The sequence below is a fragment of the Delphinus delphis genome, chromosome 12 (assembly GCF_949987515.2).
Source record: "Delphinus delphis chromosome 12, mDelDel1.2, whole genome shotgun sequence".
NCBI lineage: Eukaryota > Metazoa > Chordata > Mammalia > Artiodactyla > Delphinidae > Delphinus > Delphinus delphis.
This window is the reverse complement of record NC_082694.2, coordinates 31,772,542-31,788,999: the sequence shown is the minus strand read 5'-3', so window position 1 is coordinate 31,788,999 and position 16,458 is coordinate 31,772,542. Positions and strand designations below refer to the sequence as shown.

The window sequence follows — 16,458 nt, the reverse complement described above, 5'->3', positions numbered from 1 at the left end:
CTGACCAGGCTTCTGACCTCAAGTATCAACGAGCTCTACCCTGGGCTGGGTACCACGGCGGGTGTGAAAGAACTGGACAACAGTTCTTGCCCTGGAGAAGAAGGTTACATCTCGTTGGAGCCAGGGCATAAAGCCCACATGCAGGAAATAAAGAACCCCATGAGGCAGGATGTACCCAGAAGCTCAGCTGGGTGGCACAGACATTAGCTGCTCTTAAACTTAAGTGAAGAAAGAGAAAGAGCTGTGTGGACAGAAATCCTGGGGAAGGTTCATGAAGGGGCATCTGGCAGGATGGATAGGCGAGGTGGGGAGGGCATCGCAGATGGGGAACAGCACACGCAAAGGCACAGAATATGATTCGTCGTCCTGGTGCCTCTGTAGCAAAGACACGGATATCTGCTCGTTATGTTGGTTGTGCCTTATTTTGACTGATGGTTCACTTTGAAATCAGCCCTGATTTCAGTCTGGGTGGGTTAAGTCATCCTCCTTGCCCAGCCGTGTAAACAAAACTGCAGAGCAAAGCCAAACCACAGAGAGTTAGTCAGACAAGGAGAGGAGAAGCAGCCTTGAGAACCAGCGCTCTCTCCTTCCTAAAAGACCGGGGAGGAAGCCTGGTCCTTCCACTACCCTGTCTGCAATCTCGTCACTTTTCTTAAAAACACTGAAATCAACCCGAGTGGAAAAGACAGCTGCAAAGGCGTGGAGAGCTGCTCAGAGATTTGTCAGTTTATTTATCCACCTCCTAGCCTTTGACTGATTCAACTGACGATCGAAGTTCCCTGCAAGATAACATACGCTCAGAGGAAAGAGAACTCTGTAGCGGGCAGCTTCTAAAATGTCTCCCAATGACCCCCTGCCCCCCAATGCTCCTGTAGCCTCCTCCCCTTGAATGTGGGCTGGACCTAGTGACAGACTCCTAATTAGGAGAATAGAGTCAAAAGGGATGGGCTGTCATTTCCAAATTAGATCTGAGACTGTGACTTCCGTCTAGCTCACTCTTTCTGTCTCTCTGGCTTGTCTAGCTTGCTCACCCTGATGAATCAGCTACCATGTTGTGAGCTGCACCCCACAGAGAGGCCCATATGGCCGGGAACTGAGGGTGGCCTCTGGGCAACGGCCATCAACCAGCTGAATCCTGCTAACAACACTGACTTGGGAGAGGATCCTGCCGTGGTGGGGGGAGGGGAGCCTAGAATGACGGTGGCCCCGGCTGAAACCCTAATGGCCGCTTAGGAGCCGGAGGACCCAGCCAAGCCATTCCTGAGCCACAGAAACTGGGAGATAATAAATATTGTTTTGAGTCCTTAAGTTTGGGGTTATTTGTTACCCAGCAATAGATAACAGATACACTCTCCAGTCAGGCTTCCAGGAGTAAAAACAAGATCATATCTGTACCTGAGCTGACACCCATGCCTGATACAGCCAGAAATGCCCCCCGAATATAAATGTGCCCCCATTGTCACTCTTAATTACCATTTCCCCCAAATGGTTTTCAGATCATTCAACTTGAGAATTACTTTCATGTGTGTGTGTAGAAATTCCAGGCGAAGCAGAAGTCCTTAACATTATGCCGGACTCTCTCCTATGTCGACAGACACCGCAAGTCCCCTTGGGGAAAATCTTTCTTCTCACAGGAGTCAGTGGGCCTCCCGTTTGCAAAGTAGTCCCCGCAGCTTTAGGCTGGGGTCACAGTCAACGTATTTAACAGCAGGTCTGGGCATAAGAGCCGACCAGGACAGAAGCTGGCTGACCCATCGTGTCAGAGGTCAGCCCCAGTCCCGTGGAAAGGGTGTGCCAGACCTCTGGGAGACTGGACAAGGTGTTCACCTCTCTGACAGCCCACGATAGGCAGCATTCTGGAAAGAGGCAGCACTGTGTGTCAAAGGAGAACCTAGACACTTGTCCTAAACCTGGCAGCATGGACTGGATGGTCTTCTCTGAAGATCCTATCAGGAAAAGACACCAAGAACTCCAAGGAGGAACTCGCCAGCAGGAAAAGAGGAAGGAGTTGCTTGTTTGTTGGAAGGGAGGTAACCTGGGTTGGCCCCAAGGAGCCAAGCGTTACCAAGGAGGTTGGTTCCCATGGGCCCGTGGCTGAGGCTGGAACCTCTCCAGACATTCCTGTCCTGGTGCCGTGTGAAGCTCTGCGGGCCAGTGGCTGAGCTAGCGTATGTGATTTCAAAGGGCTGAGAGCCCCATGTGGGACTTCATGAGTTCAGTTCTGAGCATAAAATGTTGGAGGTGAGGTGGGCTTCCCTGGTGGCGCAGTGGTTGAGAGTCCACCTGCCGATGCTGGGGACATGGGTTCGTGCCCCGGTCCAGGAAGATCCCACATGCCGCGGAGTGGCTGGGCCCGTGAGCCATGGCCGCTGAGCCTGCGCGTCCGGAGCCTGTGCTCCACAGCAGGAGAGGCCCACGTACCGCAAAAAAAAAAAAAAATTGGAGGTGAGGTACCCAAATGAAAATGTCTAGCGCCTAAATAAACGGGTCTTTTCAAAGGAGCTCAAAACTGAAGATAAGGATTTTTTTATGGTGGTAAGATATACATAACATAAAGTTTACCCTTTTAACCATTTTTAAGTGGACGGTCAGTAGCATTATGTATACGTTCACCACATTATTGTCTAACCACCCCCATCATCTATCTCCAAGATTCTTTTCATCTTGCAAAACTGAAATGCTGTACCTATTAAGCAATAACTCCCCCCTCTTCCCTCCCCCCCAGCCCCTGGTAACCTCAATTCTCCTTTCTGTCGGTATGAATTTGCCTATTCTGAGATCCTCATGTAAATGGAATCATAAAAATATTTGTCCTTTCGTGTCCGGCTCATTTCACTTAGAATAATGTCTTCAGGGTTTATTCATGTTGTAGCATGATCAGAACTTCATTCCTTTTTAAGATATACTACCATGCCATTGCACATCTATACCACATTTTTTTATCCATTCATCTGTCATCTGTCAATGGACATTTGGGTTACTTCCACCTTTTTGGCTATTGTGAATAATGGTGCTATGGGCGTGGGTGTACAAATATCTATCTGAGTGCCTGTTTTCAATTCCTTTGGTTGTATACCTAGATGGAATTGCTGGATCATATGGTAATACCATGTTTAACTTTTTTAGGAACTGCCATACTGTTTTCCACAAGCGAGGCACCATTTTGCATTCCTACCAGCAATGCACAAGGTTTCCAATTTCTTCACAACCTCACCAACACTTGCTTTCTGTTGTTTCTTTGTTTTTCATGGTAACCATTCTAATGTGTGTAAGGTAGTATCTCGTTGTGGTTTAGATCTGCATTTCCCTGATCATTAGTGATGTTTAGCATTGTCCCATGTGCTTATTGGCCATTTGTATAGAAGATACAGTTTTCTGAATTGTCAGCAGATACGCGCTGAAGTCATGGGTGGCACCCGCTGCTCCTTTCCCATCCAGTATCCATCTTCTCCTTCATTCTTAATACTCCCACCTTTGTTCACATCTGCGTTGTGTACAGCTAGATCATTCACTTCCCATGACACTCTCCTGGTTACAAGAGGCCATGGGATCCGGTTCTGAAATTGGAGCGCTCTGGAGACCCCCGAGTTAGCTTTCATGAAATGTGACAGACTTAGCATCCTCCTTTTGCCTTTTGCCCTATTCCGTCCTCCTTCCTCCTGCCTGGAATGTAGTTGTGCTGCCAGAGGATGTGGCAGCCATCTTGCACCATAGGGAAAAAAGCCACACACTAAGGCTGGCAAAGCAGATCTACAAAAGGAGCACAGACAGCCCTGGACCGACAGCCTGCCCCCAAACTCCCTGTTACATGAGAAAGATAAGCCTCTTGCTTATATCGGCCACCATTTGCTGGGTTTCTGTTCCATACAGCCAAGCACAATCTTAGCTGACTTATCATAGGAGCAGATCTGCTCAGATGAGTGTATAGAGAAAAGAATAAAAGAGAGTAGTGTCCTGGGAAACGCTGAGAGGTGACAGAAGGCAGCAGGGGAATCATTCAGAGCAGGGACTAACTGAGAGCGACTAAATGAATGTAGAAAACATGAGGTTATGGTATCAGATGAATGAAGCAAAGAGAGCATTCAGGACAGAAGGTCGACACGTTAGAAGCTGAAGAAACATCCAGTAAGAAAAGCACTGGAAAGCATGGATTCAACAAAAACGAGTCTTAGAGACCTGTTGGGGAGAGTCATATTGCCTGGGTTGAGGAGTGGATAGGAATCAGGAGGAGAAAGAGAGTGTGAGGAAATGGGGGGAGCTGTGGTGCTAACAAGGAGAGCATAGCACGTGCGGCCCAAGGAGGTATTTTTACAGATGAGAAGCACGAGAAAGGCTGACAGTCGGAACCAGAAGAGAGGCAGAGACTGACAATTTGGAAGAGAGGGCATAATGCTAACTGTCTCCTTTTGGCCAGTAGTAGAATCCTCCAGCTGTTAACTGGGCACTGGGTCACCCAGCACTGCCTGTATTTCCCTGCCTCCCATCCTCCCATAGGTTTGGTCGTCTGACTAATTTGGGCCAGTGCTACATCAGCAAAAGTTAGGTGTTAAATGTCTGGGTTATTTCCTTCAAGATGCTTGCTGTGGACACACTCTCTCCTTCCCTGATGGCTAGGAGATTGCAGCAGCTGCTTTGGACCTGGAGAAGGATGTCACTTACAGAGGTTGGCAGATCAGCTCACTGGCCTGGGTTCCCAGATGACCTTGGAGAGTGGAGCCCTCTACCTGCCCTAACTGCCCACCTACCTTTGGAACAGGATGTGAGGAGTGAAAACTCTTCCATCTTATTTAAACCACTGTATTCAGGACTCTTTCTTAAAGCAGCCTAGCTTATCTAATACCGATGGGAGCCAGAACAGTGGTGCTGAAAAGCCTTCAGTCTACAAATTCATAAGGCCATGTAAAACTAAAGTTTGGTTTATACATTTAAATGCACTCAGTTTATTGGTTGCCTTTTATTTTGAGATTACATGCTTCCTAATTTTTTTTTTTTTTTTTTCCGGTACATGGGCCTCTCACTGTTGTGGCCTCTCCCATTGCGGAGCACGGGCTCTGGACTAAGTTTTGTTATATTAAAATGTCCTTCCTCTTAAGCAGATCAAAGGTTGCATGGGGCCCATATTCGGAGGGGATTGGCTGCAAAGGAGCATAGGAAACCTTTTAGGACAAGGAAGCCATTCCATATCTGGATTATGGAAGTGAGTTTAGGATTATAAGAATTCCTCAAATTTTAAATGGATGGACTTTATTGTATGTAAATAACACTGTAATAAAAATTAAAAATGATCCTTGTTGTTTTTTTTTAAGGGACAATGTAGCTTTTAATGAATTAACAATGTTGGTTGGGATGACCTTGCAGAATAAAACGACCTTCGAGTAATTCAAATTTAGACCAACTAGTCAAATGCTCTATCACCTATTGTAAAATGATCTTTCTTTTATAAAAACAATGGGAGTAAAAATTGGTTGTCATTTTTCAGGACTTACTTTGTAAACTAAGAAGGTGGCAACCTTACGTGGATGCCCAAATTTTTTTCAAATTTTTCAGAGCTAAGAAATTGACGAGTCTGAGAGCCCCTGTAGTCCTTCTCTATAGCTGCGTAATAAATTACCCCCCCAAATTTAGCAAAGTAATAAACATTTGTTATTTCACAGTTCCTGCGAGTTGGGGATCTAGCCAGGTTTAGCTGGGTCCTCTGGCTTAGGGTCTCTCACGAGGTTGCAGTCAAGGTGTCGGCCAGGACTACGGTCTCACCCAAAGGCTGGACTGAGGGAGGCTTCACCGCCAGGCTCACTCACTGGTTCTCGGCAGGATTCGGTGCTTCACAGGCCGCTGGACTGAGGACGGCAGTCCCCTGTTGGCTGTTGTCCCAAGGCCCCCCTCAGTTCCTTGCTTCATGGGCCTTTGCACGGGCCAGCTCCCGACCGACATGGCAGCCGGCTTCCAGAAGAGCGAGCAAGTGGAGAAGCAGGAGAGGGCAAGCGAGACAGAACCAGAGTTGTCAGAGGCTGCTTTCCACGGCCACCTGTCTGAACACAGGCGAGCTGGCTTGGCGCGGCAGCCAGCCTTCTCCAGGGGGACAGGAGAAAAGGAGAAGCTGGGAGCCACCACGCCTACCTGTGGAATGTTGATGGAAGCCGGGGGGTAGGGGACTGCTGGATCTATTTTCTCCCCAAATTAGGACAGCTGCCGAGAAGGGGGGCAGGTGGTCGAGCAGGAGGTTTGAGGGGACTTGAGAACTTTGAAATAGCGGGTGTGGGCGACAGGGTCCAGACGGAGCGCAGAAACCCTGTGGTGCTCTAGCTAGGACCTGCTCTGGGAAAGCTGTGCTCCAAGGCTCCAGGCAGCTTCTGTCCGAAACGACGAGTCAGCACTTAACCTCCCCACCCCAGGCAGATTTGCCTCTTTCTGAGAAAACTACCTCGAGTCCAGCAAAGTCCACACATCATCCCCGAGGGGACTTGTGCAGCCGCCCGGAAGCTGAATGTAGATGTTCTAGCCAGACAGGAGCTTCACCTGGTGCTGAGGGGAGCCAGAGGGACTCCCCTTCGACATCCTCCACGTCGGATCCCCACCGAGTGCGCTCCCATCCTGCAGGGCAGGAAGGCAGGGCTACCCTGACAGGTGGGACTGGATGGACAGCCGTGCTGTCAAATGTCCTAGGAAAGGCAGATCCCCGCACAGCAACTGAAAGGATCTCAGCCTTGGGCTGCGGTGAAAAGGCATTTCCTCTTCTCTCTGGGCCTGGAGACAAAGTAAAGTCTGTCCCAGAGGTGAATTCCAGTCCCCACCCTCTCTCCCACTGGAAGGCCAGGCTGTAGGGAGGGTGTATACGGCCCTCTCATTGGAGGAGAGATGACGACGATAGAACTCTGCTCCCCGAGGATGGGCTGGTGGCCCTAAGAACCACCGCGTCTGGAAGGTGGATACCAGGACACTCTGTATGTCGCTGCCCTCTGCTTGTACGAGCCTCCAGGACAGTCTATTAAATATGTCCGCCTGATCACAACCGCATGGCTGGGCATTGAGAAAAAAGTTGACCCCCATCTTTGCATGGAATAGCGGAAAGAAGAGCAGCGTCTCTCGTCCCCGGCCCAGGCCGCCACGTGCTGACATGACGTGGGAGCAGAGCAGGGCCACATACAAGTTCTTGTAAGACAGCACGCTGAGAGAAGCTTGGGAGAGGGGAGGGAGGAGGTCGATTGAAATGTGAGTTTCTACCAGCAGATAACTGCTGAGAGTCACACATACTGGTCAAAGCATGACAAGCGAGTCTGGGTTTGGGGGATTCAAGGCTGAATCACGGTCCACCCATGTGCAGCTGCCCTTCAGTGTGGCTGGCACTCCCGGCCGCATGCCCTAGCCCAGGTCCTTTCAGATCTGCTCTCAGCCAGACCTCTGAGGAACCAGTGCCGCCAAGCCAGCCGTGAAGATTAGCTGGCGAGCTGGCCGCCCGAGAGGCTGATGTCTGCCCTTCTCCCCACCAGGGCCATATTCCTCATGGAGCAAGAAGCAGGCGTTACTGAGACCCAGAGTCCCAAAGCCAACTCCACACCCAGGAATTCAGAATTGTTTTGAATAACCAGATCCAACTTCCAAATCAAGACAAAACTCGCGCTTACCTTGGACCCTCATTTTAGCTACTGCCAGAGACAAAGGTGCCCTGGTCACACCCAGCCTGAGACCCGGAGGCAGACAGCATGCTTACCTTGAAGACACTGACATTCTTTTCTGGTCCCTACTGTGCTGTGGACTGAGAAGTATCCCAGCCTTGCCGCCCCCCGCTGTATTATACCCTGTACCAAAGGAGTAGCAGCCAAAAAAAAGAAAAAAAGAGAACACATTTTAAGGAGTAGGCTATTTAAAGATAGATTTACTTTCTTGATTTCTACACCTGAATTTTAAAATCACGGAAGGTTGCAATTTGCCTGCAAATGTCAGACAGGCGTCAGCCTCCTGAATTCTCTGCTCAAAACCAGCCCCGTGGGAATTTTAAATGGTGGGCACGGGATGGATGGGCTTTTTCCACCAAAAAGCAGGAGTGGTAGAGGCTTTGCATAACTGTAGGAGGGCTTTTTGTATGTAAATCCAGCATCTAATTAACACCCCCACCTAGGGTGGTCATCCGTCAGGCAGGAATCCCGCTTCTCCGCAACCCCTCTTCCCACAAGAAGCAAGGGCTCCAGGCCCAGCTCTCCCCGGCAACAGCCATTTCCTGGATCCAGTTAAGGAGGCAGGAAGAAACTACAGTACAGAAATCTACAGGACAGAGGGAAACAGTTTTCAGCCTAGGGGCCCTGCCCTGCAGACACCACCTCCTTTCTCATGCCTTGACCCTGGGTGGGACGCACGATGGGCCCGTCTTGCAGGTGAACATTTATCTCTGTATTTAGAGGACTCTTGGGAATTTTCTGAGCAAGTACGGGACAAGCGATTTGTTCCAAAGCAATGCCGCGCTTGCCCTGTCACTGTGACGTATTGTGGCCCCAAAGAAATACTGCTTGATCCCTGCGATCACAGCTCCTTTGGGGTCTCCAAGCGCCACCTGGTGGTCACTGGGCGCCCCCGCAGCTTCTGTCACCCGATCACCATTCCGTTATCCCAGCCACACCCGGGGTGCGGGAGACAAAAGGCTGAAGGCCCTCTGCCATCGGCCTTCCAAAGGCAGGCCTGGGTCGACTGCAGCAACTGCCGCTGGGCCTGGTGCGTCTGGGGCTCTGGGCACAGGTAGAGGTGGTGGCCGGGTGGGAGGAGCTGCGATGAGAACTCTGCGCCTCCCCTCCGGAACGTAGATTCCAGAACGGCGGGTGCCTTCAGGGCCTAGAAAAGTGCCTGATGCACAGTGGCTGCTCACCGAGCATTTCTGGAAGGGGGAGGAGGGGAGGCCGTGGTGGGTGAGAACAGGGAGCGGGGTGACCCCGGAGTCTGCCGCAGGAGTGGCTGCCCAGTGCGGGTAAATGGCCTCTCGTGGTGACTACATTTCTTTTCTTCTTCCGACTCCCGCGGGATTTTGCCCATTTAGATCGAGACAGACTGAGGAGGCACACTGCCCCTTTGTGGCCTCTGCGGGTCACAGCAGCTCCGAGACTTTCACCTTCTGTAACCGTTTCTCCGCTCTGTGCATTTGAGTAACCCTCTACTTCCTCCCGGTCACGTCCACCAGAGAGTGGGTACAAGAGGGTTACAATAACAGCACAAAATGGCATTTTTGTTTGTTTGGTTGGTTTTGTTTTTTGTTTTTGTTTTTTTTTTTTGCGGTACGCGGGCCTCTCACTGTTGCAGCCTCTCCCGGTGCGGAGCACAGGCCCCGGACGCGCAGGCTCAGCGGCCATGGCTCACGGGCCCAGCCGCTCCGCGGCATGTGGGATCTTCCCGGACCGGGGCACGAACCCGTGTCCCCTACATCGGCAGGCGGACTCTCAACCACTGCGCCACCAGGGAAGCTCCAAAATGGCATTTTTCTGGTTCGGCCCCGCTTTCGGAATCGTGAGTACTGTGGATCCCCTCCCCCTGCCAAGTTCCAACCAATTAATTCAACAAAGCCCTGGGAGCCTGGGCAACTTTGTGACATTCACTATTGTCTCTTGTTAAGGTGACCCTTTCTCCACCCATTGATCTCCCGCTTTTCCCAACACTCTCAGCGCCAATATAGGCCCTGCCAGAGGCCACCTTACTCAAAGTTGTCCTTTCCCTCTGACCATCAACAGCTGTCTTCAGAACAAGTTGGTGCTGTCTTCAGCTGCTCTCTTTCCTTAGGGACCTTGTGCAAATAGTCCCGTCACTATTATTCCACTGCCCTCCCCCAGGGTTCTCAAATTAGACTCTGAAAACTAAAACCCCTGGTGTATTTGCACAGTGCCTTTTTTTTTTTTTTTTTTTTTCTGGTCATTTTAAACCAACAGTTCCTTCAGATTATCATTTTTCACAGAGAAAGTGTTAATTAGTTATAAAAGAAAAAAGCAGAGAATGAGGACATATGGATCCCAGCCCTGGTGGTCACCAACCAGCTCTGTGAACCTGGAGTTCTCTTTGTGCTGCATGGTTCCCCCGTTAAAATAACAAGTACTGAGTACAGAAGCCTGGAAGGGTAGGAGATGTGGTGTTCATAGAGGAGAGGGGAACAGGGCATCCGGAGGAGAAGATCCGAGCCCCACCCAGTCCAGGAACTGAGCCCTGTGGTGCCTCAAGGGTCTGCACCTTTGGGGTGACCAGGCGTGGCCCAAGGAGAGGGCACCACGGGTGTGGCAGACATCCAACCCAGACCTGGCAGAAGACCCTATGAGTGGACTTCCCCAAACACCTGAACAAAACTCCTGAGGACTTTCAGAAATGCCTGTGTCACTGCTGTGGAGAACAGTATGGAAGTTCCTTATAAAACTAAAAATAGAGCTACCATATGACCCTGCAAGCCACTCCTGGGCATATATCCAGAGAAAAACATGGTCCGAAGGGATACATGCACCCAGTGTTCATTGCAGCACTGTTTACAATAGCCAAGACACGGACGCAACCTAAATGTTCATCGACAGAGGAATGGATAAAGAAGATGTGGTACATGTATACAGTGGAATATTACTCAGCCATTAAAAAGAATGAAATAATGCCATTTGCAGCAACATGGATGGTCCTAGTGATTGTCATACTGAGTGAAGTAGGTCAGACAGAGAAAGAGAAATATCGTATGATATCCCTCATATGCAGAATCTGAAAAGAAATGATACAAATGAACTTATTTACAAAACAGAAACAGACTCACAGACTTAGAGAATGAACTTATGGTTACCGGGGGGAAGCATGGGGTGAAAGGACAGTTAGGGAGTTTGGGATCAACATGTACACACCACTGTATTTAAAATGGATAACCAACAAGGACCTACTGTATAGCACAGGGAACTCTGCTCAGTGTTATGTGGCAGCCGGGATGGGAGGGGAGTTTGGGGAAGAATGGATACAACGTATATGTCTGGCTGAGTCCCTTTGCTGTGCACCTGAAACTGAAACTATCACAAATTGTTAATCGGCTATACTCCAATATAAAATAAAAAGTTAAAAAAAAAAAGAAATGCCTGTGTCATTTGGGAGTAGCGGGGGACACCAAGGTGCTGTAGTTGTGAGGGGCACTGAAGTTGGTGTAATGAAGCTAGTGCATGGACCCTAGGTTGGCTGGTCCTGGGGATACCCAGGGGACACAATGAGGGTTCGTCTGGATCACTGGAATCCTGGTGCCATGCATACGTACATCACGCACTTCGGTACCCTTGGAATCGAACCAGTTTATTTATTAGGGTACCCCTGGAAGGGGCATCAGCCCAGAAGTCTGGTGCTCACGGCTGGCTTTGGAGATCCCAGAGGGCCATGATGAGGCAACAACAGAAGAGAGCCCCATAGCTACTCTGGACACAGGTCTAGAGACGTGTCCAGATGTTCAGGAGGGGGAAAAATGCAAACAGCTTTACCTGAGCTTTTGGAGATTCCTGATCACTTCATGATCCTGGGGAAAGGATGCCGGAAAGCACTCTTTAAGTTCCTTATCTCATTCCTTAAGTTTCTAGAAGGACTGGGGAATTCCCTGGCTGTCCAGTGGTTAGGACTCCACGCTCGCACTGCCAAGGGCCCAGGTTCAATCCCTGGTTGAGGAATTAAAATCCCACAAGCCACGAGGCACAGTCAAAAGAAAAAAAAAGTTTCTAGAAGAACTGAGTCCACCTAGAGCAAACAATGTCAAATGTGCCAGAATCTGGGACCCTCTGGAGATGTGGGCATGTGAGCTGGATCCAGTGATTCCTGAGGCCAGATCTACCCCTGCCTTTCCAGTTACATGAGCCAATAAATCCCCTTTTGTGCTTCACTTAGAGTAGGTTTTTTCCTTACTAATAACCAAATGAGTCCTGTCACAATACAGGAGCTTGTTAAGACTTCACAAATAATTGGATGTGGGCTACCATCCGGGGCAATGGCAATATGAAGCATGGTCAGTTGGGAGACTGCCGTGCTCTTAAGAGAGACCGGGAAGTTAGGGAGGTGGGGTAAGTGTTTCGTCAGGCACGTGAACTGAATTAAAATGGCAGCGGAGGCTGGCCCAGTAGACTGTAGATCTGTGAAAAGCCTGTTTTACATTGTCATATTGCAGGTTAAACTCTCTTCCAATTATTAGACACCTCTCACCCTTGCACTTCAAGATATCGGTACTTAACACTTAATTTTGAAGTGATACAGGATGCCTGAAAACAGCCTCGCGAAATAATAAAATTCTACTCAAGTCCAGATGGCTTGAACTAGCTACACACTGTGGATTGAGGATTATTAAATATGAAGTATGTTTGTCAGGAAAATCCTTTGTTTATATAAACAGCAGAAGCACCACCATGGTAACCCTGCTTGGTTTGCAGCCCATAAAAGCCTCCCAGCCATATTCCCGCCTCCTTTTTCACTGCTAGTCTACATTTTTCAAAAACATCTCCAGCCAAAATTCCATGATCTGCCTGCTTGGTTTCCAGGCTCAGAAAATATCATTTAAAAAGTGGAGAGGAACCAGTTGAAACCACGGCCAAAGCTTCTAAATGAAAGCTCATTTCTCTCTCTCTCTCTTTCTTTCTCTCTCTCTCTCTCTCTCACACACACACACAAAGACACATTTTGTTTGCCAACTACAGTATGCTTTTCCTTTTTTAATGTAACCCAAGTTTCCTTGGGCCCCACAAGCCTGCAGGGCCAATGAAATAATATTAACATATGGGCAGCTGTAACCCACCTTTGCTCTGGGTTTTTCTCCCACCTGTTCACAGAGCATCTTAGGGGGTGTAATTAGACGTGCCCTTGAACACATCCACTGCAAGACAGATGTAGTGCAGGCTATCCCTCGGTGGTGTCCACAGGGTCCCCATCACCTCTGCACTCTCCCTGGAAGTCAGGGCACCCTCTGGTATGTGGTGAAGCTGCAGAGAAGCCCTCATGTCCCGTGGTTTCTGTTCAATTAGTAAGCATCAAACCAGGCTGCTGTACACACTGTCTAATTGTCTTATTGACATTTGTAGCAGAAGATGCCCCTGCCATCCGAAGAACCCAGCCACATATCCAAAGGCCAGTCCAAGTGGTGGCACCTGGCCCATCTCAGTGTACCCTCCCCTCCAGCGGCTGAGGTCAAAGGGTTAGTCTAATCCACAGGAGGCTGCTCAGGCCCTCACCCAAAGAGGCATCTGGGGGGCCCCGCCCATCCGTTCAGACATGTCCAGATATGTCTGATCTACTTACACCCAAGCGGGGATCTCTGGTCCCTCCAACAAGAGAGATCTTCAGAGAATGCAGCAGTGACAGCCACCCTCTCTGTCTGCTCACCCGAGGCTGATGGTCCGGGCCCAACCACTGGGGGAAAGGATTGCTCTACTCCAGGAGAAAAGTAAATTGACATCAGATTATTTTCCAGTAGCATTTCCCACTTCTTACCATTTGCCACATTGGATTCCACATTCCAGTTTTCAAAAGGACAGGGGCATTGATAATAGAAAAGAAAAGTGAAATTAACTGGCATCAAGGACTTTATTATCTTCAAGTGTATAAAGCATGAGATTTATGATTGAGAATCATTTGGCTTTTACCTGAAATGTTCTCCTTGAGATACCAGGAAACCAGACCTGCAGAGATACAGTGAGCTTAGAATACATAGAGTTAAGGTTATTTATTAAGTTTGGTCAAATTTTGGATTTCCCTTTTGTAAAAAAAAAAACCTGGCTTGCTATAGTTGTGCTTACTTTTTTTTTTTTTTTTTTTTTTTTTGTGGTACGCAGGCCTCTCACTGTTGTGGCCTCTCCCGTTGCGGAGCACAGGCTCCGGACGCGCAGGCTCAGCGGCCATGGCTCACGGACCCAGCTGCTCCAGGGCACGTGGGATCTTCCCAGACCGGGGCACGAACCCGCGTCCCCTAGCATTGGCAGGCGGACTCTCAACCACTGCGCCACCAGGGAAGCTCTGTGCTTACTTTTTAAAGTTCTTAATTTAATAGAGAATAAGTAATACCATCTCTCTCTCTCTCTATTACCTACTTCCCATTCACATTTCTGGTAAGTTTCCCCTTCCATATGCTACATATATTACATATGTTACATACATTACAGGATTAAAAGTCCCTTTATGCACATTTTCTCAGGTAATAAGTGTTTAAGGGCTTCATGACCACAGTTCACTATCTTTTTTCAATCTCAACTCAGGCTTCAATTCACACATTTCCAACTCAGCCCAGGGTATGTGGGAACCCAAAATGACTTTTAGAGGAGGACAAATTGGCTTATCTTAGTGTGTTTCAGTCTAAGCATCACACCAAAAAAATAACGCCTCTGCTTAGCCCTGCACCAACTGGGGAGCAAGAAAAGAGAAGCAAAACAACTTTTTGCATAAATGAGGCCTTTTACATCATTACTTCCTTCAAAGTGTTGTAAATATTTGAACAACTATATTAATAATTTGATATCAATTCCAATGGGGGGAATGGTTCCCCACACCACCAAGCAATTAATTCAATTCTGACACTCTCTACCTGGAGATAGCATCAGATTCCACAGGATAAGGGCTCATTCGCACAAGACTGCCCTCCACTTTAGATGCCAATCACAAAGCCAGGTTGTTACCTGTGCTTCTGGCTAGCTATAAATCAGACCCTCCCATGACCCCCCCCCCACCCCCGCCTTGGGTTCAATTCATTTGGTAGAGCAGCTCACAGAACTCAGGAAACCTGGTTACTCACCAGATTATTGGTTTATTACAAAGGATATTAAAGAATATGAATCAACAGCCAGATAGAAGAGATGCATAAGGCAACATATGGGGAAGGGGCATGCAGCTTCCATGCTCTCCCAGCACCTCCACGTGTTCACCAACCCGGAAGCTCTAAACACCGTCCTTCTGGAGTTTTCTGGAAGCTTCCCCATATAAGCACGGTTGATTAAATCATTGGCCATTGTTGACTGGTTCGACCTCCAGCCCTTCTCCGCTCCCTGGAAATCAGGGGATGGGACTAAAAGTTCTAACCCTCTAATCACGTGGTTGGTTCCCCTGGCAACCAGCCCCCATCCTTAGGTGACCTAGGAGCTTTCCAAAAGTCACCTCATTAACACAATAAGAGCATCTTATGATGCTCATCACTCAGGAAATTCCAAGGTTTTAGGAGCTCTGTGCCAGAAACTAGACAAAGACCAAATATACATTTATTATAAATCACAATACCACAGTATACAAGGTACTTTTTCTCTTATTATTTCACTCAGAATCAGATCTGCAGGAGCACACAGTGCTCCCTCCCATACCATGGTCTAAAGAATAGACTTAAGTAGGTTGGCCCATGAATATAAAGAGGTTGTACAGTGGACCCAATGAAGCTATGAGATCTAAAGGTGATGTTTCTCGAAGTGTGGCTCTTGGCCACCTGTACCCAGATTATCTTTGGTGATTGTTAGAAATGCAGATTCCTGGACTGCAACTCCACTCACTGAATCACAGTCTCTGCTGTTGACCTGAGAATCTGCACTTTTTTTTTTTTTTTTTTTTTGCGGTACGCGGGCCTCTCACTGTTGTGGCCTCTCCCGTTGTGGAGCACAGGCTCCGGACGCGCAGACTCAGTGGCCATGGCTCACGGGCCCAGCCGCTCCACGGCATGTGGGATCTTCCCGGACCAGGGCACGAACCCACGTCCCCTGCATCGGCAGGCGGACTCTCAACCACTGTGCCAGCAGGGAAGCCCAATCTGTACTTTTTAATAGGCTTCTCAGGCGCACTAAAATTTGAGAGCTACTTCCCCAAGGCCTAAAAGGAGACATGTCTCTAAGGGCGACATGGTAGTCTCTCTTTGTAAAATTTTATTGGGAAACAATGATGACCAGATACCAATCAGGTCCTTTAGGAGTTAGTGTTGTGTACATTTAAGCCCCAAATTCACATCACTTGATGGCAAAAATCTCAAACCATGAATGTAGAAAGCAATTCTGGACTGGTAGAGTCTTAGGCACCTCATGGAAATAAATGCAAAACCTCTCTGAAGGAAGGCACCTTCAACCTAGGCTTCAAAGAATTCCCAAAAGTAATTCTCTGAGGAACTGACAGTCAAAATGAACAAAACACACAAAGATATATAAACACAAACACACTAGGAGTGAATGTCAGCAGAAACAACAGACTACCCTGATACTGGAAATAAAAGGCATAGAATTAAAAATAACTCTGCATATCATGTTTAAAAAAGTAAAAGACAAGGTTGAAAAAAGCTTCAAGGAAGAGAAAATAGTGACCAAAGTTGAAAAATAACCAAAAGCACACACACACACACACACACACACACACAAATATATATATGTATAGTTATGTTAAATATACAAATATATTTATATTTAATATTATATAAATATATTATAGTAAATATTATGTATTTCTATATTTACATAGATAGATAAAATCATTGAAATTTTAAAAGTC

The 16,458-nt window shown here is 48.1% G+C and overlaps 1 pseudogene; it reads right to left on the bottom strand.

Annotated features, from left to right (window-relative positions):
- Positions 1–5,931, bottom strand: part of LOC132435357 (Golgi reassembly-stacking protein 2-like) — a 48,522-nt pseudogene extending 42,591 nt beyond the window's left edge.
- Between the last annotated feature and the right edge of the window lie 10,527 nt (positions 5,932–16,458).